General features: G+C 37.2%; 1 protein-coding gene across 19 annotated transcripts in view; it reads left to right on the top strand.

Moving 5' to 3' along the window:
- Positions 1–25,297, top strand: part of ZBTB20 (zinc finger and BTB domain containing 20) — a 475,279-nt gene that overhangs the window by 78,104 nt on the left and 371,878 nt on the right. For 16 of the 19 annotated variants that reach the window (XR_003945573.2, XR_007778053.1, XM_050977301.1 and 13 more), the window contains one exon: positions 8,777–8,836. The gene's annotated coding sequence lies outside the window, so the exon portion shown is untranslated. Of the gene's footprint in view, positions 1–8,776; positions 8,837–8,935; positions 9,023–25,297 lie in introns of all 19 variants that reach the window. The other 3 variants (XM_050977297.1, XM_050977257.1, XM_050977261.1) reach the window with 1 other exon arrangement.

The raw sequence follows: 25,297 nt of genomic DNA, 5'->3' as shown, positions 1-25,297 counted from the left end.
GATTTCTATGTACTGGTTTTTATACATTAATCTTTATAAAAAATAAATATCTGTAATGAATGGAAAAAATGGGAAGAATTATGTCAGGATCGAAGATGTTTTGTGGGTGTCATTTTTAGTACTGTTTCAAGTGTATTTTTGTTCTAATTCCCTTTATGTTTAGACTAAACAAACCTATTGCAGCATGAAGGAACTGTTTTGTGTCCAGAAGTCATTGCAAAGTGGCAAATATTGAATTTTTAATGTTCCCTACTGAATATAACTGGGGAAAGACACATTTTCTAAGAGGTTTTGTAGATTGTTTTGTTTTGCGGGTTTTTTTCCTAGAGGATATGTGAACTAAATTTTTCAATTGTCAGGCATTTTAGGTATGCCATACAAGTCTTGTACATGTATTGGAATAATATTGAAAAATTCAGTAAAGTACAAGAATAAAAAGAATGGAAAATAGGCTCAATTTTGTTTTGTTTTTGTTTTTAAAAATAAAAATGTTTTGAATGACACTTGACAAACAGCAACTGATGACAGTGGGAAAAACTTTGGAACTGATATTTTGTCATGAAAATACTTCACCAGCAGAAAAAAAACCCTTGCTTTTGCTGTGATCATCTATTTTTGCAGAAAATAAATTTGATGTTTACTGAAGCCTTAGCATCTGTCTTAGCAACCTCATTGTGGAAGGATTGATAGATATATTGACAAATTACACAGCAGAATACAAAAAGCTAAAACTGATTTCAAATAAGTTTTCTTGCCTTTTGAGGACCTTTTATTTCTTAACTGGGGTATAGTGAGCTTCAGAGTCAACTGAAGACCACTTATCTTGGGAGGTTATCATCCTTTCTTCACTCTCTTACATTCACCTGCCCACTGATTCCAGAAAAACGTATTTCTGATAAATGTGAATGCTTCACTAGTTAGAGATCAAAAGCAAATGAAAGAATTGTACCAGGACTGCTTATGGGTGTTTTGACATAGGGCTGATTCATGTCAGGCAAAAGGATTCTGTGATTTTCCCTTTTCTGGCCTGTACAGATGCCTGAGCTTTGATTCACTTTGTAAATAGAAGAAGCATGAAAACCAGTATACTTTTCATCCTCACTAAGGACTAAGGTCAAAATCTCCTTTTCAGTGGTAATTTCTGAACACCAAAAATAACCAAAACAGCTACAGCTATAGCACGATAACTGGGGTCCCTGCTCAGAGCTGCTCCCCAGCTCTTCAAAGCTGGGATCTGCTTTGGCTGAGTGATTCTCCTTTGCTACCACCTGCTGCTCATATGCACTGGGCATCCTTCCCAGGGGCTTCCAGCTAGCATTGTGTAAGTACACACTGGAAAGGCTGCATAATTCATGAGGACATAGCTAACGTATCTGCCTCTTGAAAAATGTCCTGAAAGCACTTCTAAACTCAAAAAAGATCCTACTTTGTCTTTTGGGTCTAGTAAAATACAAAAGGTTTTGGGAGGATTTGCTGTTTGTTCTGTTGCAATTGTTTCCATTGTGAGCCTTAAGCAATTTTGAATGAAAGTCCTTTTCCTTCAGCTGAGGCTTCCAGAGGAAGATTTGGAATCAAAAGTTAAAGAAGGGATAGGCATTGTGTGTATATCACTAATGCTGCCTCTTTTGTCTACTGAAGTATTTGTAAGCTAGCCTTTAAGTCCATCAAAGATACATTTTAATGTTTTCTCTACATGACTTCTGCTTATCCTTATTTTCTCTAACATTAGGTATACTCAGAAATACATGTATTACTTATACACTCTTCCCTATGTGTCAAACAGAATTTGTAAGTCATTTATGTGAGCACTACACAGTAAACCATTCTCATACAGTGTACTAAATATTAAATATACAGCATAATGTGCTAATAAAATGTTGCTAACATAAGTAGGCCACCTAAATTAGAGACTAAGCCAGCTCTGTGATTAACTGTCTCATCTCCTGATCTCCTGAATTGCACCTTTGGAAGGCTTTGGTAGGAAAAAAAAAAAGTATAGTGTATAAATATTGACAAAATTGTTAAGATCTAAAAACAGGGAAAAAAAAAAAAAAAAACAAACTATGTTTCACCATTATAGCGATGAAGAGTAGATTAATAAATATGTTATTGGTTATCACATTGTACACGCTTGCATCAAGGCTGAGGGAATAATAGTATGTGAATTCCCAGGAAACTGAACACAGCACCAAGCCTGGCAGGGTTCAAGAAGGATTTGGACAATGCTCTCAGGCACATGGTGTGACTCTTGGGGTGTCCTGTGCAGGGCCAGGAGTTGGACTTTGATAATCCCTGTGTGTCCCTTACAGTTCAGTGTATTCTGTGATTTTGTGATACATCTTCATTAATCCAGGGTCTCAAAAGCAATATTACAGAATCATTTCTATGAAATGCTAGCTGAGAAAAGTTGTCTGAGATTCACAACCATGTTTCTGCCATGGTGGTCATGATGATATTACCATTCAGACAAAAAGTTGTGACTGTGTGATGGCCTGAGGTTACTGAGGAGGAGATGGGCGTTGTTTTACACTGCTGAATGCTGGGGACTTCAAAGGATCTGTGCTAACTTCAGCAGGTAAAGAAATGTCACTTGTTTTATCCAGAAAGGAACCTTGAACTTCCCTACCTCTCAGCATATTGCCTGGGAAGGCTGTGTCACAGCAGCACTGTGTTGGGCAGAACAATGTGTCAGAAAGGAGAACGTAAAGATGGGCCCAGCTGGAGGTCTGGCCTAGAACAGCATCTTGTCAGAACCTCAGGGACCAGTGGTGATGACCTTTTTTTGTTTGTGGCACAGATGAGGTTTGCTTCAGCAGGGTAGCTTTATTAAGTAAAGAAAATGTGATTGTACTGGGGCTCTTTTATCCTTTGTTGTAGAATTTCTGTCTGGAACTTTGACCAGATTTTCCTTCTGAATCTAGCATCTTCCTAGCAGATGTACAGAAGCTGAGGAAGGTGCATATGCCTCACAGGAACCTTATTTTTGCTCAGCCTGCAGTTCAGAAACAGCCATCCTATTCACTAGCAAACACGTGAATACAGGATCTTTATACTAAAACTCTTATTTCTATATTTAAAATTCCAGCATGGTTTGGTGAGAGGAAGGTATTTGGGGGTTAATAAGAAATGTGTATTCTTCAAAGCAGCCTCACCTCAAAAAAAAATGTCCACAGCCTTATAAAATACCTGGTTTGTGTCCTAAAATAAAGCATGTATTTCATGCTCTAAAAGTCTGAGGTTTGTAGCTGAAAAAGATTAAGTAAATAATTCAGAATTTGTTATGTTTACTTGTTAATAATTAAGCAGGTTAGTCTGTGTACTTTTTATAGGCATTGAACTTTATTTATTTTTATTTACTTGGCTCATGTTCTGATTTTTAAATTTGAAGAAGTTTCTGCCAAGGAAGAGATCATGAGAGAAAAGGCATCAAGGAGTTAAGTACTGCACAGGAAACAAAATCTGTAGGGACACATAATCTCTGGAGAGAATGGAGAATTGTCATCTCTCACTTCCCTTCTGCATTCCTCCCAACTAATTTCTAGTGCTTTAAGGGAATTAAATTTTAAAGGTGATAATGATTTTTTCTGACAAAAGCAGCACCTTTGATTCCTACTTTGTGTTTCCAAAGACAGAGAGGTCTCTCTTTGTTAGGAGGTGACATTTGGTTCATGTCAGTCAAAGTTCCAGCCGTGTTCCATTTCAGAAATAGCTCAGAAATTTGAAGGAAAATATTGGTAACAGACACATCATGTGGCTGTTTTCCTGTTATTTGGGTGAGATACAGTCTGGGGAGATGCTGTAAATTGACAGATTGTGAAGTCTGACATCCTTGTCTTTTGAGGAGGTACAGAGAGGCCACAGCAGCATGAGTTGATCTCCCAGCCACATTTGGAGCCATCCATTGAGAGACAGCATCCTGTGGCAGGTGATAGTTTGGTCCAAGCAAATCTGTCTGGGCAGCTTTCAGTGGCAGTGAACAAGCCAATAGCTTCCCAGGGTCCTCTTGAATTTCAGTATCTGTCACTTGAGAAGAGAGTGTGATGAGAAGCAAAATGATTCTGTGTTTTCTGTCCAGTAATTTTTGCTTGTTGTTTTACATAGTCTAGCCCTGAGCATAGATTGAAAGAGAGAAAGAGAAGAGATTTGGTTCTCCCCTCCTCCCCTGCCCACTGCTAATCACATTCCCTTCCTACCTTAAGTAAGGCCACTGCCTAATACTTCTGAATGTTTGAACTGTTCCTTTGGTCTTGGCAGAATAAGATATTATTTGATATTTTCACTCACCTTTTCCAAAGGGGAGACAAAGCACAGGGTGGTGTGAAAAGTCAGCTGAAGTGATCGGCATTAAAAGACAAAAGCTGCTGAAATGTAAGAGTGATCTTTGGACTGTGTGTTAAAAACCAAAGATTTTTAAAGACTGTTTATGTGAAAATTAATAGCCTGATTTTGTTGACAGTTGAAGTCTTCAGCTGTTACCATGGCATGTTTTAATTCTCTGTCTGCCTGGTATTTCCTTCTGAAGAAATACACAGGCTCATTGCTCTGATATTAAAAATGCCATTTGCTTCTCATGTTCCAGGTGATGATTTCTGTTTAAGTAAACTTATGGTACATGAAATAAAGGCACATGAACCTCTCAGACAGCATTACAGATGCTCCCTTTTCTCCATCATGTGATTGCTGCCTTCAAAGATCATTTTGACCTGAGCCTAGACAGTTAATCCAAGTCTTTGAAAGAGATAAATATGGGCAGGCAGTATTTTTCAAATAGATTTGAGTAGTGCACAGGGAACTTAAATTGTTTCCTGAATGACTTTTTCATGTGTGAAGGATGTAACTGTAACACAATTGTTTCTTTAATTTTTTTCTGTACATGTATGAAGCTTCCTTTCCCACAAAAAAGCCAAATCATATCCAGTTCATTATCTTATTCTTACAGGCCAGGTCAGTGGTCTGCTTCGGGCAGTTGTCTTCAGAAATTCTTCAGACAATGTCTTTATCATGCCATTTAAGGCTAGTCACTTGATTTATTCTTTTTTTTTTCCCCAGACAGACAAGCTTGACTCTTGTGAAAAGTTACAAAGATCTCAACTCTAGTTCTCAGTGGACCAAAGTCCATGTCACAAAAAAATCATTACTTCAGTCAGTAAGAGTTGTCCTTGGTTGTAAGTCCAATGAAGGGTTGAAGCAGCCCCAAAACCTGACCATTCAACATGGTCCCTTATTTCAAAGCTGAAGGGTAGTGATGAGCCTGTGTGAGACAGTCTATTCTTCTGCTGGAAATACTGCCCTAAAAATGAGAGAATTTCAGGCTTTAAGTGTGCCAGATAAGACTTTTCCACAGACATTAAATTCTCACACAGTATTTTTTTAAGTTTTTTTTCATGCACTGTCCATTTTGCTGAGAATATACTTTGCCCAAGTTTCATGCCAGCTTGAATCTCAAAAGAGACCAAGAGATTTACGAGTACTCTCACAGTGAATCATGTCTGAGATTCTTTTTGGCTCCTGTATTCTTAGCATTAATAAACAGTGATTTCTTTCATTCACTTGCTGCTGAACTTTAGTTTGTATGTGTGATGACTATGTTTGGAAGGAATTGAACTGGAGTGATGCTAATATAATTTATCTACTCTTTGAATTTTGTTCTTAAATGTAGGATCTTAAAAAGAGAAGATTTACCATTCTACAATATTCCCCCTCCCACCATAACCTCGAGAGAAAATATAAATAAAACTGACACCTTCTTTACGTTTTCTTGAGTGGAATGTGTTTATTTTTGTTTCACTTAATCTGATGATAGGTCACTGAACAGTGGTTTTTTCATTGGTAGCAAATATCAGAAGGCCATGCAGCCTATAGGGCATCAAAATAAGTAAATGAAAAAGTGTGTATAGTTCCTCTTGTTTGCATTTTCAGCAGTACAGGATACTCTTGTTGCTGTACAAGCAACTAGCACAGTGGAAGAGGAATTTTTTAATTTAGGACTGTTTAAGTTATCCATTTCTATATTTCTTACTTTTGTAGTAGATCTCATTCTGGTTAGATATGTAAAAAGCAGAGTTAATAAATGTACCTCATTTACTTTTTCCTGTAAAGCACATTTTGCTAGGAAATCACCATGGCCCAAGTCGGGCCCCTCTGAGGACCGACAGACTTACAGCTTTGAGCCCAGTAAGCCTCTAGGGAGCCTATGCTGTGAAGTACTCACCTCTGCTTTGTACAGGGAGTTAACTTTCATGTAAAAGTGAAAAAAACAAAGTGGTTTCCTGAATTGCACCAGAGTTTTTCACTCCATTGATGTCATACAGATGCATCAGATTTTGAGGGTATTACTTGATATTATATAATTTGAATCACCAAGAGACTGTTGATCTAAGTTAAACCACAAGGTTTAAACATGGAGGTTGGAATTAAAAACCAAGTGTATGGCCTAGAAACAGCTGTTTTGGTCCAACAAATTACCATCTTAAGTATAAGGCTTGATTAATTTAAATCATGTATAAAAATAGTTATAAAAACTGTGGCAGAAATGTTGCCTCTAATTAAACTCAGGCATTCAAATGTTTAGAAATTAGTGATTGTGAAAATAAAGTAACTGTAACAGTTATACAGACTCTTGTACAGCAGTTCCTGGCAAAAATTACAGCTGACAAGAGGGTAGCTTGTCATCATGAGTAGTTGTACAAATGTTCAAATGCCAGAGGGCCAGAGAAAAGAAACTGAGACTTTTGACTTGGATTTAATCATTTGCAGAACTTGAGGAGTCTAAACACTGCTGGAGGTCTGACTGATCAATGTGTTTTAAAACAAAAAATTTTCCCTCACACCTCATAGTCAGATTTTCCCATGCTCTTTCCATCCATGCTTTTCAGGCTCCCCAGTCCCAGCCTCTCTTACTGGGCTCACTCAGCAGAGCCATCTCTCCCTGCAGCAAGCACAGAGTGGTGCAGCCGGTAGCTGAGGTAGACATTTGGCAAACAGTACGATTTTGTACCTAGTATGGCTTGAATCAAACACATCCTTGTGCAATCCATCCAGCAGCATTTAAAGGTCAAAACCCCATCCTCATTGCTCAGTATCTAGGCCTTCTGCTTTGCTTTAGTCATTGTCTGTGCAGATCTGACAGACTGTTCCAGACCATCCTTGTGTAAAGCTGGAAAGTGCTAACAGCCACTGTCCAGCGAGTCTCTCTCTATTCAGGCAACTGCAGACCACAGGAGGGCTGAAGCATTGGATGCACAGCCTTAGATCAAGCAAAATAAACCTTCTTCCCTGAAAACAGTGGAAGCTGCCATCCAGCAGCCCGTGCCAAGTACACTCAGGACTGAGCCACACAAACTGGGGGATTGTCATAGGGAAATTTCTGCAAATGCTGCTGGAGGCATCTTTGATTGTAATGACCACAGGTAGAAAGCGCCCAGAAAACAAAAGGAAAATGACAAGATCTGAAAAGGAATTGTGAGCATGTCTCAGAGAAAGAAACAGAAGCATCCCTGTAGTAGCCAGGAACTGGTGGGAAGTCAGGTTTGGAAACAATGAGCCTGAAAGCCTACTGTTACATCTTCTCTATTTGAGAAAGCCAACACTTTGTGTGCTTTCTTTCCAGTAAGTAAAGGTACTCCAAAGATGAGTTCATTCTGATAAGTAATCTCTTCTTACCTATAATCCCAGTAGTTAAAATATCTTCGTGTCTAGATATGAAAACCCCCACTAGCAAAATAGATATATTATTTTTATAATATATAAACCATTTATTAATTTTAAATTACTTTAATAATTTATCTAAAAATATATTTTTAGAAAATTTTAAAAATATGTATTATTAAAGAATACCAGTCATTTTAGTTAGTCCTGCCATACTCTAGGCTGGCATTAGCTTTGGACACAGGTTCTTATGTGGAAAGTCAGCACTTAAGAGGAACAAAGGGATCTCACTGTTCCTGCAAGGAAGGAGGAAGCCTGACTGGAATGGATATGGGCACTGTAATCTAAGTGAAGGTCTTAAAACAGGGACTGGAAACTGTGCCAGTCTGGTCCCTAAACCATTCTCTGAATTGGTGAAGGAGAGTTCCCAACCCCTTATTTCACTCTTCAAAATGCTTACTTTTTTCCCTCAGCTGTGTGACAGCCACTTCTGAGCATTTTGGTAGTTAACAGTACGTGGTATTAGGTCTGCTTTTGGTTCTTTCTTTCTTCAGTGCAGCCTATGGAGAGGTTTTCTGAACATTCTAGTCCTTAAAGCCATTTCTAGCTGAAAATATGAAAATGTTATGCATGTTTTTCATTAAAAAAAAAAAACAAAAAAAACCTGAAACTCTTCAGACTCAACCTATTAGAGAGCTTGTATCTAACTTTTTCCAAAATGCATTTGAATGACAAACTGAACAGGCAAAATTTTGGTTGTGACAGGCATTTGTTTTTATCCCTAAGATGAATAAAACTACACTTAGTGGAAAAAAATTACTTTTTTGGAGCATGGAGTCTTAGAAATCGCTCCCTACTTATTTTGTGTCCAGCTATATAACTTCTCACCCTGAAGCATGTGCATAGCATGACATTTGAATACTGGTACATTTAGTTTATTTTTTTGTCACCTGTGCACTGCACGCAAATGTGCAGGGCTTTGTTTTGCCTTCCTTCAGATAGGTGTGTGTTTATATGTATACAGCATTCCTCCCACTTCCCCCACTGAACACCAGCTATTTGACTGTTATGGAAACTCAAGGTTTTCTGTGTGCAAATCCCTAAACATACTCATTTCTTTTCTTTGCAGCTGCATAAGAAAGAAGTGTTGAGAGCTGCTCTTAACCCTTTTGGAGGCCTAAGTCAAAAGGTAAAACCAAATGCTAATGTTTGTGTTTCTGAAGGTGTTGACATCATAATTGTTTGGAAATGCTGTTTCCTATCGCATCTAAACTGAGATTTCCCACAGGAGAAAAGCAGGGATATGGTAAGAGGAATCAAAACGTTATTAGGCCTCTTTAAGAGCCACCAGCATATCTGGGCATAAATTATACAGGTAAGTTACGACTGGTAAACTGCAATTATCTGTTTTACTTAATATGAAAACATTGGCGTTGAGAGTCAATGGGAATTTCAGTAGGATTTAATATTGCTAAGGATTTAATGATTTTTGTCTCACTATTACTTGATAGTTTTTATGATATATAAAGTTTTTTCAAATTACAGTAAAACAAATCCTGTAGCTCTTTTCTCAGGCAAGAGTCCCTCAATGGGAGTTTTGCCTGAGTGAGAACTGAATGAGGTCTAAATAATTAGCAATTAAAATATTCAGTTATTGTGCTGCTGTATATAACAAAGCACTGAAGGTATTAAAAATTGCTAATCTCCTTCTTATTAAAATGTTAACTGCTAAACATAATGCAGTTTTGCATTTCTATCATTCATTTTTGCAGTTCATTAGTAGAGGTGAAATGTTTGTGACAAATAGTCATTTGAACTTTTAAGGATTGACTTTGTTTTCCTGGCATTTTAGTTAATATTTCCAACTGAGTTAATTTATAAGCAGAAGTTTTTGCGTAAGCTGTGGATTTTAGTGAAAAACCTGATCATGAGCAACTTCTCACATGCCATTCATGAGTATTTGCAGAAGAAAGCCAGTAGTAGGATACTCCTCAGGAGGCAGGGCTGGGCAGTTTGAGTATGTAATTTATGTACGTTTATGGCAGTTTGAGTATGTAATTTATATACATTTTGATCCAGCAGCTTCTTATAATGGACTCCAGTGATAGGGTAAGGGTTGTCCAAAGGGTTTACTGGACAATTTTCAGTGAGACGCTGTCATGTGAACAGTTCAACAACTGGCTAAGGAGCAAAGCTGTGTACCCCAGGCCTCTTAATTAGCACATGGGCTCTTTATTACCCTGCTAGTTAATGTAAGGGCCAGACTGTGCTCTCATCCTGCTTCACAGTGCAAAAGAATGAGTGAGATGCATCTCCTGTCTCCTTCTTCACATAGCAGCAGAGGAAGTGAGGGAAGGGAGAGTCATATTTGGTGTTACAGAAGAGAGTGGTAAGTGAAGGTGGTAATAGATGGAGGAAGAAGATGAATTTCTGAAAAGATTTGGTGACAGGCGAATTTCCCAGGGGAAGGCGACACCCTCAATGCTATTTCTCCCATAGTCACTCCCTGGAGTAGATTTTGTTACTTACTATGCCTAAAGGGTTTTATTTTTTTTTTTTCTGATCTTTCTATGGAGACATTTAGACCTAGGCATTTAATTGTGCCATATAACTGTTGGCAATTCAGGCCATGACTCTGCAAGGATCTACACGTGTATTTCACTTACAGCATTATGAGTAATCCTGTTGAAATACATGAGATTAATTGCAGGACATAAATTTAGGCATGTATATTTGTTTTTGCAGTAAAAAAGGTGTAGTTTAATTTATTTATTTACTTTCAGGGTGGGAAATTATTTTTAAAAATCCCTAAATACGTGGGATTTTCCACTAATTTTGTAGCAATAAAAGAGGAGATGGATGGTAGCAAAATAAGCTTTCTGCTTGCTCCCCAAAATTACATTTTTGTCAGGTTCTCAGCTGTAAAGTATGGGTAAGAATAGGCTGTTAACATTTTCCTTTTTGCATGAACAGTTAAACCTCCAGCTAGAATGCGATGATCATATGATTTATTATACAGGAATGAACAGGACAGAAATCAAACAGGAAGGCATGTGTACTTGTGTGGACTCTTGTTTATAATTTCATCAGATTGGTGCACGCCTCAGACATTTTATTTAGTGATAAGATATGCAAATTATTCTGGAGCCAGCAGCAATACCTTCACCTGAATGTCAAAACTGGCAGAGATTTTTAAACTAAACCTCAATAACAACTTGTATTTTAAAGCAACTATTCCTAAGATACAGCTACCAACTACAGACAAGTAAGTGCAGAATTGTTTCCTACTTTCTTTCATACCATTTTCCTTCCTCTCTTGTTTACCTCTATGGAGGAACAAGGCTGCAGGCTTACCTGTAAATACTGGGTGTAACTATGGGCAACAGTGCAGATGAACTACAAAGGTATGTGGAAGTTTGTGCAAAGCACAGGAATGCAGTTTGAGAATGGGGAGACCTCTGGAATAAGATATAACAGAGGTGATATCTTCTGTTTCTCCTACATCACACCTTTGTATCTCTGAAGGGATGGGTAGCACAGACTCTTCATTTCAACTGCTTGCTCTGTCTTTTGTTTTAGTTTTCTTACATTTGTATCCTTAAATCAGAATGTGGTAGTAGAAGCCTGTGGATACAGTGGAACATTTGGTTGGTAGCTTTGCCATGAGATCGAGAACTGAAATTCCTCAAAGCTGTAGATGTTCAGCTGCTGGGGTTTTGGTTTTAAGTGTACATACACTCATGAGAAAAAGGGTGTTACTGAATATGCAGTCTGGGATTTAAATGTTAGGTGTGTTTATTTTTTGAATCCTTGTTCAAGTCAGTGTGCACTGACTGTAAAGTGATAACCCTGTGCATTTTCCCTAGATTCCTCCTCTTCTCTCTGTGGATGTGTGCACATAACTATGTCCAAACACTTCCATCTGAAGTTTTCCTAGGACTTTCTTGGCTTGTTTTCTTCTTGTTGTTGTTTTTAATGTGTGTACCTGATTAACCAGAAAGCTATCTGGACTGAAAACATCCACAACGGGTAACAACTGAAGTTCCTGATTAGAAAGATATGACCTGTCCATAAAATGTAAGTCCTATAATACATTCTCATGGATCTGGGTGCTCTTTGTGAAAAAACCAAAATACTCAAGTCTTACTGCTTGTGCAGATTTGGGCCACTGCAGCAGAACATTTTGTTTACAGCAGTTAATTCTAAGACCTTCTTTGGTGTTGTGGATACTTGATTTCTACCCACTCAAACGGAAGCACTTCAAAATAATTGAAGTAAATGAATTATCCACACACAGAGCAAACCATTTCAGAGGGAAAGTGAGTTTAAGGGAAGCAAGAATCTGCTTTTTTTGTGTGTATTTTTTCTAAACCATGTATTTCAAGGTCTTCTTAAATAAGAAGCCAATAATTTTGTTGAAACAGAAACAAAATAAACCTGATTTTTTTATTGTCATTTCTGCCATGGCTGGTAAAGTTATATCATTGAAAACTAGGAGAAAAAATCAGATGAAATTTGTCTTTTTAAGCTGAAGTCCAGGCAGTAGTGTATTGCCTCTCTGCAAAATGCTTACTGAGGTAGCACTGGAAAAGATCCAGTGGGTATTGTGGTATGTTCACTTTTAATGCACTGCTGTAAGAGACTTGGAAAGATTAGGAAGTATTTGAGGGAATTTTCCTGATGGGCTTTAAGAATTCTACTGGTTTAGTCTTTCACCTGAATGGATGCACTTTAACCCTCTGTTGCAGTCCTGCTGCCATGGTTGCAGCTTCCAACATTGACACTTGGCCAGTTGCCACAAGAATTGATCACTTGTTGCTGTATAGGGAATAGTTGCCTAGATCTGATACCAATACCCTTGTTAATCCTTCCAAAACCTATGCATTCATGTTTGATAAATGTTGATACTGGAATCTGTCATGTTCTTTCAACATCAAGCTTCACAGGAAATCTCTGCTTCCATGCAGAAGTTCCAGGAACTTCCATGCAGAAGTTCCAAGCTTCACAGGAAATCTCTGCTTCCATGCAGAAGTTCCAGGAGATGAAATTCAGCTTCTTTCTTATGTTAACACTACCTTTTCTGGGTTTTTCACTGCTGAATTTAATCCCAGACATCCAGTAGCATTCCAGAGGGAGAGGGGACCAGCATTGTAGCCTGCACTGTTTCTCTGCTTGTGATGAATAATAGCCCACTGGGCTAGTTAACCATTACACTGACTTTTTCCTGTTCCTTCATAGCTGATTTGTGCCCGGGGGACATGGGTTACCAGAGCCTGAACCCAAAGTTCAGTATTGTGCGTGCATGTGTGTTTATGTTTACCTGCATGCGTGTCTGTTGTGTTAACCAGCAGATATTCTAGTAAAACTAACAGGGCCAGGCCAGTGTGCCTGGTCTGAGGTATAAGTCACAGGTAATATTTTACTCTTCCTCCTTTACTGTTTTTGATAATGAATGTGAAAGGATTGGCCTCTTAGTACAACACACTGGTTTCCTCATTCAGTTCTTTGAGCATGGAGTTTCAGGATGCTAAAATTGTCTTTCTGAGAGCACATTTGAATCGTGTGGCCTGTGATTCATGTTGACCTGATACCTCCTCTATGAAAAAGATAACGTCCCTCTTCACTGAGAGTGAAAAAGTGGTGGCAAGAAGTATATGCCAGGAAAGATTTTTGAGATTTGGAACAAGATATTTAGCTACCATGGTTTTTGGTTAGATGTGTGCCAGGGTCGAAGGCAAGAACAAACTTTCAGTCATTCTCATTTTCTTCTTCATCTGAACTGCAGATCATCTGGTAGTATCTGAATGCTGTGGCACAGGTGACACTTGCCACTTCTGCCACATGGAACATAATTTGACTTTGAATTCTTTGTTCTGTGCCAGAGACTCAGTTTATGTTCTCAGAAAGGATAAATAGCAATTTTGCTGTCCAGATGTCACATACAGGTGTCCAGACAGATTAAAGTACTGATCTTCAATATCTCTGGTGTTTGTTTTGGGAAAGTTAATTTTTCTTCAGTGGATAGCTCAAGACAGTGACTTTTTTTGCTTCTTCTCCTGGCCGATTTCTAATCCATTGTCTTTAAAACAGGGAAGACTTGGCTTCCCTGTTTTTCTGTAAAAGTAGACTGTGGCTTGATAAGGAATTAATTATAAAAGAGAGGGCTCCGTCCTCCATCCTCCATCTGGTGATTCAAGATTTTAACTTCCAACACACTGTTATTGTGTCCTGCAAAGTTCAGGAGATACATCTTTCACTAAGTAGTATGGTGAAATAATTTCCCTCCCTCCCTCCCTCTTTCCTTCTCTTTATTTCTCTTCTTTTCTCTTTCTCTATTTTTTTCTCTCTCCCTTTCTCTGTTAGTATCTCCCTCTTTCTCTCCCTGTCCCCTCTTTGAGAAGATGGACATCTGTTTTCTGTTAGATCTGAATCAGACATTTGCATGGGGACACTGTGATGCTGCTGCTGAACACCTTCCAGGTGCTTTTGTTGTTCATTTAGTAAGCTTTCCAGTCAAAGCCAGCCTTTAGTTATACAGTAGTTTGATGAGCAGAGTAGCATTCCTGCATAACTTCCTGCATAACTCAGTGTTCTCAGAAGTGTGGGTTATTAAAAGACCAACCCCTATTTCTCCTGCACCACAAGTGAAATGGCAGACAACAAAATGAGAGACAGAAAGAAGTCAGCAGCCGTGGGAGCTGGACCACTTCTGTGGCAGCAGCGCATTTTAGTGCCAAGAAGATGAGATGCACCATTTTGACTCTGAAAAACAGCTTTGAGGCCATTTTAGTCATTCACTTTGGGTCTCTGGAATCAAACTCATGTAATTCTTACTGGTATTAATAGGACGTGGGGGATTATACAAGTCTCCATGCCTTCCAAAGGCATATCTTTAGGATGGCAGAGAGAATTCATGAAAGTAGGCAGAGGCTCTTCTGAGAGAAAAGCAGCTGAAAACTTGTTTTTTTTTCTGGTGAGAAATCAATATTGAAAAAAGAAAAAAAGAAGCAAGAAATGTTGCTCCTTAGTCACTTATAGAGCATTTTAATTACATAAGTTTTTATAAATCTGAATTGTGGTCATTAGCTGCAGAACTTTGATCTGAAACTTTATCCTTCCTCTGAATTAAAATATCTTTACAATTGTGTTTATAGGCACATTTAAATGTTCGGGGTTTTTTATGAGATGGGACTGCCCCAAGATGTCAGTATCTCTGTCTAAGCATTCTCTTGTAAGTTATGTCTTAACAGTTTGATTGGTGTGTGGTTGAAACACAATGTTCCAATCCCACCTGCCTGGCTGTGCTATAAACATGAGATGAGCTCTTTCCATATAAACTTTAAGCTTTCTTGAAATTTCAGAGGCCACAAGACTGAAACACTCTCATGTTAACTCCTCCACCAAAATTGGAGACTCTTATCATGACTTCAGACGTCATCAAGAAAAAGCATCTTTCTCTTTGCCAAGACATTATACTAAATTCATTCATTTAGGGGTAACTAAACTCTCTAGATCTTGGGGAAAAATATTTTTTACATGAGCAAACTCTTTATGTTTGAGAAACAGCTTTTCTTTGGTTATTTTGCAATTAAAGTTTTAAGAGTCTTCATCCTCCCACTATTCTTCATTATAATTGGTGACTCTGAGCAGAGAGACATGTGGAGGCAACATTGCAATGTGAAAAACCTAGTTATTATCCAGACTGATCCAAATAAGCAAGCCTACCATCCTCTCAGGCTCTTCAGAAAAGTGTGGAACTTTTTTCCCAAGCAGTTGTCTAGGGAGGAGAGGTGCACATTTTGTAAAATGCCCTCATCCATCTATCTCTCAGGCAGATCTACTTCCTATAGTTTTGAGAGCTGCCTGTGGATTTTTGAGGAGACAGTTGCTCGTGTATGTACACTGAACATGCATGGCCTGCAGGTGATCCTGTTATCTCTGGGACTGATTGATGTTCAGTTACCCAAGCTTTGTTTATGCCACCACTGAAAGGCAGCAGCAGGTGAGAAATAACTTGAATATGCCCTCTCCTGGTGCTGTTGTATTAAGTGCTGTTTTCATTCTCCAGTTAGAGTTTCCATAATCTAGCCTTTAAATGATGAGTTCTTTAAGTTTTTCAGATCTTCAGAGTCATTCTGCAGTGTTTTAAGATGCTGGACCTTGTGTTCAAGAAGTGACATGACCTCTTCTTCTCTCTACTCAGGCGCAAAACCTCATCAATTTTGTGAAGAATATATGCACCTGTAAATAATTTCCATCTCATAATGAAATCCATGTTTATCTGAATATTGATTTCTTAAATAGCAAAGGAAGTATATATTGAAAAAAGGTATTTTTTCACTTTGAAAACAGGTATCTTTTCTTTCTTCTTATCTAGCTATTAACAGTTTTACAGAGTAGTTAAACTGGTATTTGCATTTTCACATCACATTTTTTAGAACATTGTATTGATAGGGAAAAACATCAGATAAAAAAATCACACTTCTCCTTAACATCTGGTAATATGGGTGTAAGAGTTCATTTGGCATATTGTAGGAAATGTACATATAAGCCTTGAGCTTAAATTTTCTGTACAGTCAAAGCTATGTACAGTTGATCTGGATATATCTTGCAGAATTACAAAGTTTAGCCTTTAAATAAAATCTTACTTCACTTCTATTTTGTCTATCAAGTAATCATAAATTGCATGGTTTTTTAAAAACAAAAAGCAATGATTTAGCAGAAGTTTCTTCTGCTTTTTTGATCAATTTTCTAACCAGAGATTTTTTTTTTGAAGTCTTGCCAATGGCAAGAATAAGGAGGGAATGTGTGGACTCATGCAGAGTGCTCACTAGGGCAAAAAAAAAAAAAAAAAAAGAAAAAAAATAAAACCCCTAAGCTATGTCTGAGGAAATGTCACATTTCTCTGATATGAATGAAATGCAGAACTCACTTCTTAATGCTTTGAAAAAATCAAATGAAGTAACCTCTCCATTTACAGAACAATTTCTCTCTGTGTTCCACTTCCGTTTCTCATTGGAAATCAAACAGCTTTGTTTTTCAGCATTTCGCCTGCAAACTTGGTCCCTTGTGCACACACACAAAAACCCCTAAATCTACGCATCCTAGGGAATCAAAGATTTTGGAAGGTACATTTTTCATAGGTAGTTATAAATATGTATTAAAAATTCCAATTGCATGAATTTCTTAAGGGGATAATACATGAAATCACAAAGGAAAATGGTATGGCAAAAAAGTACTGAAGTAAACCCAAATTTAGATCTTCCCATTAGGAAGACTGACTGAAGTAACGACATTGCAGAGATGCTGAAAACAGAGCAGTTGAAGTAGAACTAGGTTTCAGTCTGGGGCTTTGCTTTTGACCTCTTGCTGGTATGGAGTTCTAAGACAACATTGATGTCATCTTCAGTTGCCTCTAGAATCTCTTTTATGGAAGATATCAGCTCATGAAATACAACAAGAAGTCTTCATTTGTTTGTACAGCCTCAGGGTATTAATTCTTAACACAGCTTTCAATTAGGTACAAGTTCACAGTAACTCTTACAGGAAATATTCAAGTGCATTATCCCTGAAAACTAGGGGAAAAGATTTTATTTTATTTTATTTTATTTTATTTTATTTTATTTTATTTTATTTTATTTTATTTTATTTTATTTTATTTTATTTTATTTTATTTTATTTTATTTTATTTTATTTTATTTTATTTTTTGTTTGTTTATTTTTATTTTATTTTATTTTGTTTAATTTCTAAGAGGAGGACCTTGAGGAGCATCTGTGGGCTTTTTGGGGATTTCAGCTTCTTTTCTCTAGTGCACTGCATCCACTAAATGTGAGATGGTAGAACTTTTTCCTTACACAAAGCTGTCATTGTTTTAAGGCCATTCTGCTCCTTCTGAACAGGTGTCTCACTTGCTTGGCTCTTCTGGAGAAGTTTTATGGATTAAAGCACCACAAGTACCCTGCACAGTGGCACTATTAACAGTGTGGAATGAGGTTGGGAGGAAAAACTCATATAGAAGCTACACACCTAGGTGCAGTTAGTAAACAGAGACAGTTTCCCTCATTAAGCATAATTAAACCTAATATTGACTGTAAACTGTTACTTACCTTAAACTTCTCTGCAGACATTGTGGGAAAGGGATTAACTTAACAGATAGGTACACTAATTACTACTTTCTTCGCATTAAAGTTACCATCAGCAAGGCCTATATTCATAAATAAAACATAGTAGGGGATGAGAGACTGAGAAATATGTAAATTCATTTGCAGAAAAGAAAAGACCAAATTAAAAAAAGAAAGTTGAGTGATGCTACTGGAAGCAAAATGGCACTCTAGCTAATTACCATGGAAAGTATGATAAATCAGGGACGTGTATCCTTGACTTCTGACTGCTAGAGCCTGCAGAGTGCAATCTCTCATGCGTAGCTGCCTCTGACTGATTTAAACCCCTACCACTATCGGGTTTGATGGGAAAGCACAGAAGTGTGTTATTTTATTTCCTTGGGTATTGTTGCTACCTCTTTCTTCCTAGAAATGACTTGCAATTATTGTAAAAATACAGTCTGATTTCTTGTCTGCAGAAGAATTGTTGTTTGATGCAATTGACAAACAAAGGCTCCAAAGACAGTCTACTTATGGTTTAATAGCTGCATTTTCAAATGCAATTGATCTGGTATATTGAGATGACTATGGAAATACAATAAAATGTCATGGGAGGAGTTGCTTTTGCTTTTTTATACTTATTCTCACGGGATAGATCTTGAGTCCCTCAGACAAGATTAAAAGTCAGAATCAGTTTAATTTATGAATTTCTATTTGTTTTCCGTAGAATTTTAAGTGAGTCACACTGTTGCTCTGTGCTTCAGCTTTTTTATCTGTTTCCTCCCAAATTTTATAGTTTTCTGCACCTAACAATTGCTGCAAGGGACTGCATATGCTCAGTTAGGATTATTCAGATGAGAGGCTTGCAGGATGAGGCCATACTATGTGTTATTGTGTCAGTGCTGTTACTGCTTAATCCTTTAAATTAATCCTAAATACTTTAAATTTGAATACATAATGGTGGTGTGATTGTTGTTTGTGGGGTATATTTTGTTTTCCTTGTATATCTGTCTGGAGTACTGTTTGGGTTGAACCACATCAGAGTAAAAGTTCCTTTTGCTGGGCTAGCTCACACCAGAATAATCTGAGGAGAGATTTATCCTGAGTTTCCTGAGCAGGGCATTGCCCAAGCCACAGGCATAGGAGAAGCTTGAGTACACTAGTATTTAATGTGCAAGGTGGAATTTTACCATTGCAGTGGTGTTCTTATTATGTAGATATTTTAACACAAAATTATTATTGGCTTCTACTGAGTATTAGCCTTTAACTTTTTATGAAAAGAAATTCAATCTTTGTAATGCTCACAGTTCCACTTTGTGCTAAAAGAAGGGGGGGGGAAGTGAAGTTGTTAGTTGAACATCTGCAGATAGATTCTAAACAGTGAGCACCTTGTTTGTTGTTTAATTTATCTTTTTTGTTTCTTTTTTTTTTTTCATGGAGATATTTACCCCTGTGATATTGATATGATGTACATGTAGGAATGTGTAGTTCCCAGGTAGGGGTATTATGCTTGAAGAAACAATGCTTAGTAATTAACAGAGTTTTCCTGCTCTGATAATCCTTACTCTTTGCAGCTTTTTGTGTAGGCAGCAGCAGTGTTTATAGATGTTATGTGCTTTTTGCAGTTTCATTGAGTTTTGACAGCATAGAATTTGAAGAAATATTTGAAAATTGTTTCAGAGCTGCAAATTGCTTTCAGAATTTACATGGCTAAATTCTGCAGTGACTTACCCATCATAACAGGTAGTTAGCAAAGCAAAGAGATGTCCTCTGAGCAACAGTCCAAAATTATTGCTAGCTAGTGAGATCACAGGTTAAAGTAAGAACAATTTACTGGAGTAAATACAAATTTAAAGGCTAGTTGGTCGCAGCATAAAAAATAAACAAATAAATTGCATGGCTTCTCTTGTTTAGGACTACACAACTGGAGCAAGGAGCTTTCACCAAGGGATTCAGTCTGAAGAGCTATTTGTTGTGTCTGCTTATTCAGAAAGATTTAGAACAACTCCGTTTTGGGCTTGTTTCTTTCTTTTTCCTAGTTCCCTTCCTTTTCAAAGGAAAGAAAAAAGGGTCAATGCATAGAAAACAGAGAAATAGAATCAAGGCATGGGTTTTATGAGGCTGCACAGCCTGTAAATTTCTGTTTGTGATCAAGGTTCCTGGCCAGACTTCTCCAGACTTATCAGCTAAATGTCATGGTGAGTCTTACTCACATTGCATCTGTAACAGTGGACAGCCTAAATCCTTGGCAAGCATTCCAGCATTTGGCCTATTAGTAACATTTGCATGATTTTCCTGATTAGAAATGGAAATTGGGTATATCAGCTTTATAGGGAAACATTGCAAACATTGCAAAAGTATTTCTGATAAACAATAAACATTAGGAAAACTCCATTGCATAAGAAATAAAACCATGAATTATAAACTCCAACCATGTTTTTTGGGACGAAATAATTATTCTACTTTGTATGTTAGTATTCTAAAACTAAATTGTATTAATTCTCATTTTCTACCCAGCCAGCTGGGATCCACTGGACACTTCAAGTCCAGTGGACACAATTGTAATTGATCTCTTTGATCTCTTGTCAAACTCATTCCCTCCAGTTCTTCTAAGAGCTCTTAAGCTTCTAGCAAAACTATTATCTAAGTAATAACAAACTTGAAACCCAGACAACTCTGCAAAGCATAGGCCAAATTCTGTGAATTCATACTGAGGCAAAATTTACATTGAAGTCAAAATTAGGAGCTTTGTCATTGCAGGATTTCTGACAGGCATAAATTCCTACTTACTTTCTTCCCCTGTGGTAAGGATGACTGAACACATTTATAGATTTTTAGAAAATTGGACACAGAAAATATTTTTTTTTAAACTAAGGAATTTAAGCATTCTTTTGGGAAGAGAGTGTCTCATTAAAGTAATAATATTTCTTAAATAATAGTTGAATGAAGATTTGAAGATTATAATTTTCATTCTCAATATGAGGACAGCAGGATCCCATGACTGACTTACGACAAAATGACTGAATATGGACATTTTTCTGCCAAGTACAATGTAGAAATAGGAGACCAAGCTTTAAAAGATGGATGTTACTTTTCGTATGAATTTAAGTCGTATTCTTAATCAATTGGTTTAAATTTATTTGAGTTAAGCAGAATGTGTCTGTTTTAAATACTCTTCCATTTTGTCCTGGGTATGTAATAGGTTTCAAACCTTTATTCAGGTACACTCAAGTCTGAGAGAAAAGTCCATTATTTCTCCATCTGAAGTTGTTCCCAGTGGAATGCTCTCTAGAATGACAATAGTAGAGCTCACGTCATTGTCCTCCTATCAGAACCTAGCAGCAAAAGTGTGTGGCTGTGAGGACACTTTACCAGCATCTTGGCATTTTCCTAGTAGGCATCAGTAGATTCAGGTGCTTCTTTTGCCATGTTAAATACTAGTGTGCTTTGAAACCTGCACTTCCTTGGTTCTCCTGCTTCCTGTTCATTTTCCTGTTTATTCTTATCCTTCCCCCATGAATTGTGTTCTCTGATGTCTCTTTCTCTCTTTCTGTTTTTCAATAGCTCTGCTTTTTTTTGACTAAAGCCCTGAATTTCGTTGTCCTTACTCAACACCTTGAAGTCAGTCATGGGTTTATCTTCCCGTGTTTTGGCCTTTGACGTTGTTGGGTAATTACATTATATCCATGGCAAACCCTCTGTATTTTGGGACATAGGCTTTAGTCTACCTAAGGCCAGTTGATGAGACATTTACTTGTAGAATGAATCTGCTTACTTCCAGTACCCCATTTGGAAGCTTGTTAGGAATTTGCATGCTGCTTTAACGTGTAAATTCCAATAAGTAGGTGAAGAGTAAGTTTTTTGTCTGATAGGTTAGTACCTTTTTAAAGACAAAATTGGTAATCTGCTTGTTTAATGTTCAGTAAGATCTCAATGTTGAGTGTCCAGGGGATGTGAAGTGCTTAAAACAAAATTACTTGGGAGCTGAGGAGATAATTATATATGAGAGGAAATGCTGGGAAGGGCAAAGAATGCAAATGATGGCAGGCCAAGATAGATCCAGTGCCATGGACTAACTCCCCATTTTACCCCTCCCTCAAATACACAGACAATACATTCAATATCCTGTGTGAGTTGGTGAGCATTCTGCTGCATCTAAAATGTTGATGCATTGCTTCTATTGGATATCCAAGTGTCTGAGCCCACCCTGGTTCTTTGGACTCCTAGGTTACACTTCTTTTGTTGGGGAGAAAGTAGGGAATGTTATTTCATTGGAGAAGAAGGATTTTATTTGGGTGTTGCAATTTTCTGTTAAGATAATTTCTTTCTGCCATGAAAAAGAACATATGGGCCTTTTACACAAAAGGTGTAAACTATGAATGTCAGGTCATTGTAAGAGATAGTCCAAACTAAATGCAGTTGTCCATAATTAGCCCTGTGCTTCATTTCTCCCTTTACTGAAACAAAATAAAACCCTGACCACTTTCTCTCTTATCAAAACTGGAGACTTTCTGTGTCTGCATCTCTGATGTGTTGTTAGGCTGTAGCAGAATGCTTACAGATGAAAGTGTTCTTACCTCTCTTTCCCTTAGCATCTACTATTGGCAGTGGTTTCTCAGTTAAATGAATTTTTGTCTGCTCCAGTTGCCTGTTCTTCTGCATGTCAGATCCATTACATTTTTGATGCAGTGGATTATGGTGCTTTAAGGACAAAGAGTAACTACTACATGCCTGTGAGTTAACAAAATTTAAGTATTTAAATCACATAGGAAAATGGAAAGTGTTTTTTCCTGTGCTTGGAATGACTAGTAGCTTTACAGCCATCAAACTGAGCATGGAATGACCAATTGACCCTTCCACTCTGTATGTTGACTGGTGACTAAAAATGAGAAATCTTTCCACCCCTGCCATGAGGTTATGAGACATGACTATGTAGTAATTAATGCCACTGTATCATTTTTTAACTGCTACAGAAATATAATATCAGATGCTCAGATGGCATCAATTGGCTTAGCTCCACTGAAGGCAACAAAATGCAATGCCAACTTATGCCAGCTGAGGATCTGGCCCACAGTTAAAAGGAAAAAAGGGACAGGCTGCCAATATGGCAGGGAACATATTGAGATTTATGGTAGTAACTTAATCAGTAAAAAGTTCTGCGTGAAGTGGTTGTCTCTTTGCACATTCCCATTAGTCACTTGAGCTGGAGATATTTGAAGCTCTAGCACAGCCTCTGCGGGCACATTTGTGCTCTTGCACTCTGTTCCACACTCTGTGCTCTTAAATATGTGAAAGCATCCCACATCACTCCTGTTCTTCTAGCTGGCAATCTCTCTTCAGAGGTCTACACAGGTTCTGAGCCATATATATTTTTCGACATAATTTTTATTTGGATGACTGTGTTTTTTTCCTTTTTGCCTATATTTCTGGTGTTGCTTTCTTAATCACACCTAAAAATAGGAGGAATTTCATGTCTTTTGTAATTCTTATCAAGCTGTCCTGTTCTCATTTAAGTATTTTGTAAATCTTGATATGAATAAAAACATCCAGTTTGCTGCCTTTGTATTCAACTATGTCTGTAATTTTTTTACTTGGAGATAAGGTGACTGTACTTAATGTAATACCTGTAAATTTTTATCTGCTATAAATATGATTGAATCATTTGAAGGATAGAACTTTTCTTGTCTGTATTACAAAGTTAGTGGATGAAATACTTATGAAAGATGAATTGGTTGTAGAATGGCTGTAGAATCTCCCCAACTTTTTTCTCCCTCAGTAATAAAACTGTTTTAGCATTTGGTTTTTTAATGAGTGCTATCTCTAAACTTGTGAGCCATCCCCAGTTCTGATACCTTGTTTTTGATTGTTAAAAATGTTCAGAGAATGTAGTCTTAACAATGCCCTGAGAACATAATCTTTTGAGTCTGGAAGTTTCCATGCTTGGTCCCATGTGTAAAGTAGGTTATTAAAAAGCTCTGTGATCCAGTCTTGTAATACAAAGTTTACAAAACACTTCTCTTCTGCACTGAAATACCTGCCTTGAAAATGTAACAAACTGATTGATGACTTGGAATTGGACCTATAATATTATGTCCAGCCACTTTTGGATCACACTCTACAAATACATGTTTAAGCAAGATAAACTTTCAGAAGTAGAGGTATTTGAATGTCTAAAATCTGCAAAGTTTGTTGAGTTTTATATATGTAGTGAATTTTCTATGCTGTGGTCTAAAAGTATAGAAAAATAAACTAATCATTAAAACCTCTCCAGATACAAAGCTCTGTTTTTTAAGAAGTTTCAAAGGATGCTTTGAATGACACTCATTCTTTTACCACGATATATTTTCCTGCACTTCAAAGTTAGAGTGAGTCTTCTGTGGCATCTGTATCATGTAAGTGCTGAAAAGAGTGCTGGATAGGCAGGACACAGTATTAACCTCTTTTTCTTTTCGTTTTCTGATTATTGTGGGTTTCAAAGAATCCAGTGCTACCTCCTACCTGGAGGACTGTTGCTTGTTTTAGGAAAAAAAATACAGGACCCAGTCCATCTCTTACTGAAGTCCTTGAAAATATTTGTGTTTGAACCAACAGTTGGAAGTTTAAGCTTAAAGCATGTAGTATCTTCAAATGCCATATGCTGATAATTGTAAACAGTACATATAAACTGTTGAAAAAATTGTAAAGTACTTATGGGAAAGGTATGTGAGTTGTATTACAATAATGCAGCAAATGTTTAAAGCAGTATATATTCTTATATTCTCAGTGGGCTTTTTTAGAAATTGCATGCGTTTTACAAGTTTCCAAATTATATCCATTTTTAGAAGATTCTTAGAGTGGTTCTACAAAGTAGCATTGTCCTCATTTGATAGATGGGGACACAGAAACACGGAACAATTAAGTAATTTTCTCAAGGTTGTAGGATAATTCACTACTAAAATAGGGACATATTGTTTCTTGGCTTTGAGTGTTTCATGCACTGTTCTGCTGTTTCTCTGTGTTAAAGAATGCTACAGTACCTTTATGATACATTTTAAAAAGAAATACAACTTGTGGTCTCACATTTACAGGTCTCTTTGAAAACCCTTTTCTTTAGCTTTACATCTTCATCTTCTATCCTGACCTCTCATCAGAATTAAATTTTCATACACACAAACCCCACAACAGAGTGGAAGACTGAATGTCATCTTTGGCTTGCCTAGGATTAGCGTCAAAACCAGAGGGCAGAATCTAGCTAGGATATACTGAGTTTAAATTCTTATAATTGTACTTTAATGCTTCAAGAATTGTTTCCTGTATATTGGACCAGAACAGAAGGTTAGTAGGAGATAGATGTCCCCAGTTATAAATAATTGTGACAACAACTAACAGTACAGTGCACTTGAAAGAACAGTTATGTCTTGCTGCAAAATGCATCCTAACTACAAAAATGACAGCCTGCATGGTGCTGTGGATGGAGGGCAGCTTGTACTGCTATTCAGAATAATAATATTAGCTTGTGTCTGCTTATAATATCCCAGAGTTTTGTAAATATATCCTAGAAAGTAATTCG

Source organism: Serinus canaria, chromosome 1 (genome assembly GCF_022539315.1).
Source record: "Serinus canaria isolate serCan28SL12 chromosome 1, serCan2020, whole genome shotgun sequence".
In the NCBI taxonomy this organism is placed as follows: Eukaryota; Metazoa; Chordata; class Aves; order Passeriformes; family Fringillidae; genus Serinus; species Serinus canaria.
This window is presented reverse-complemented; position numbering and strand designations above follow the sequence as displayed.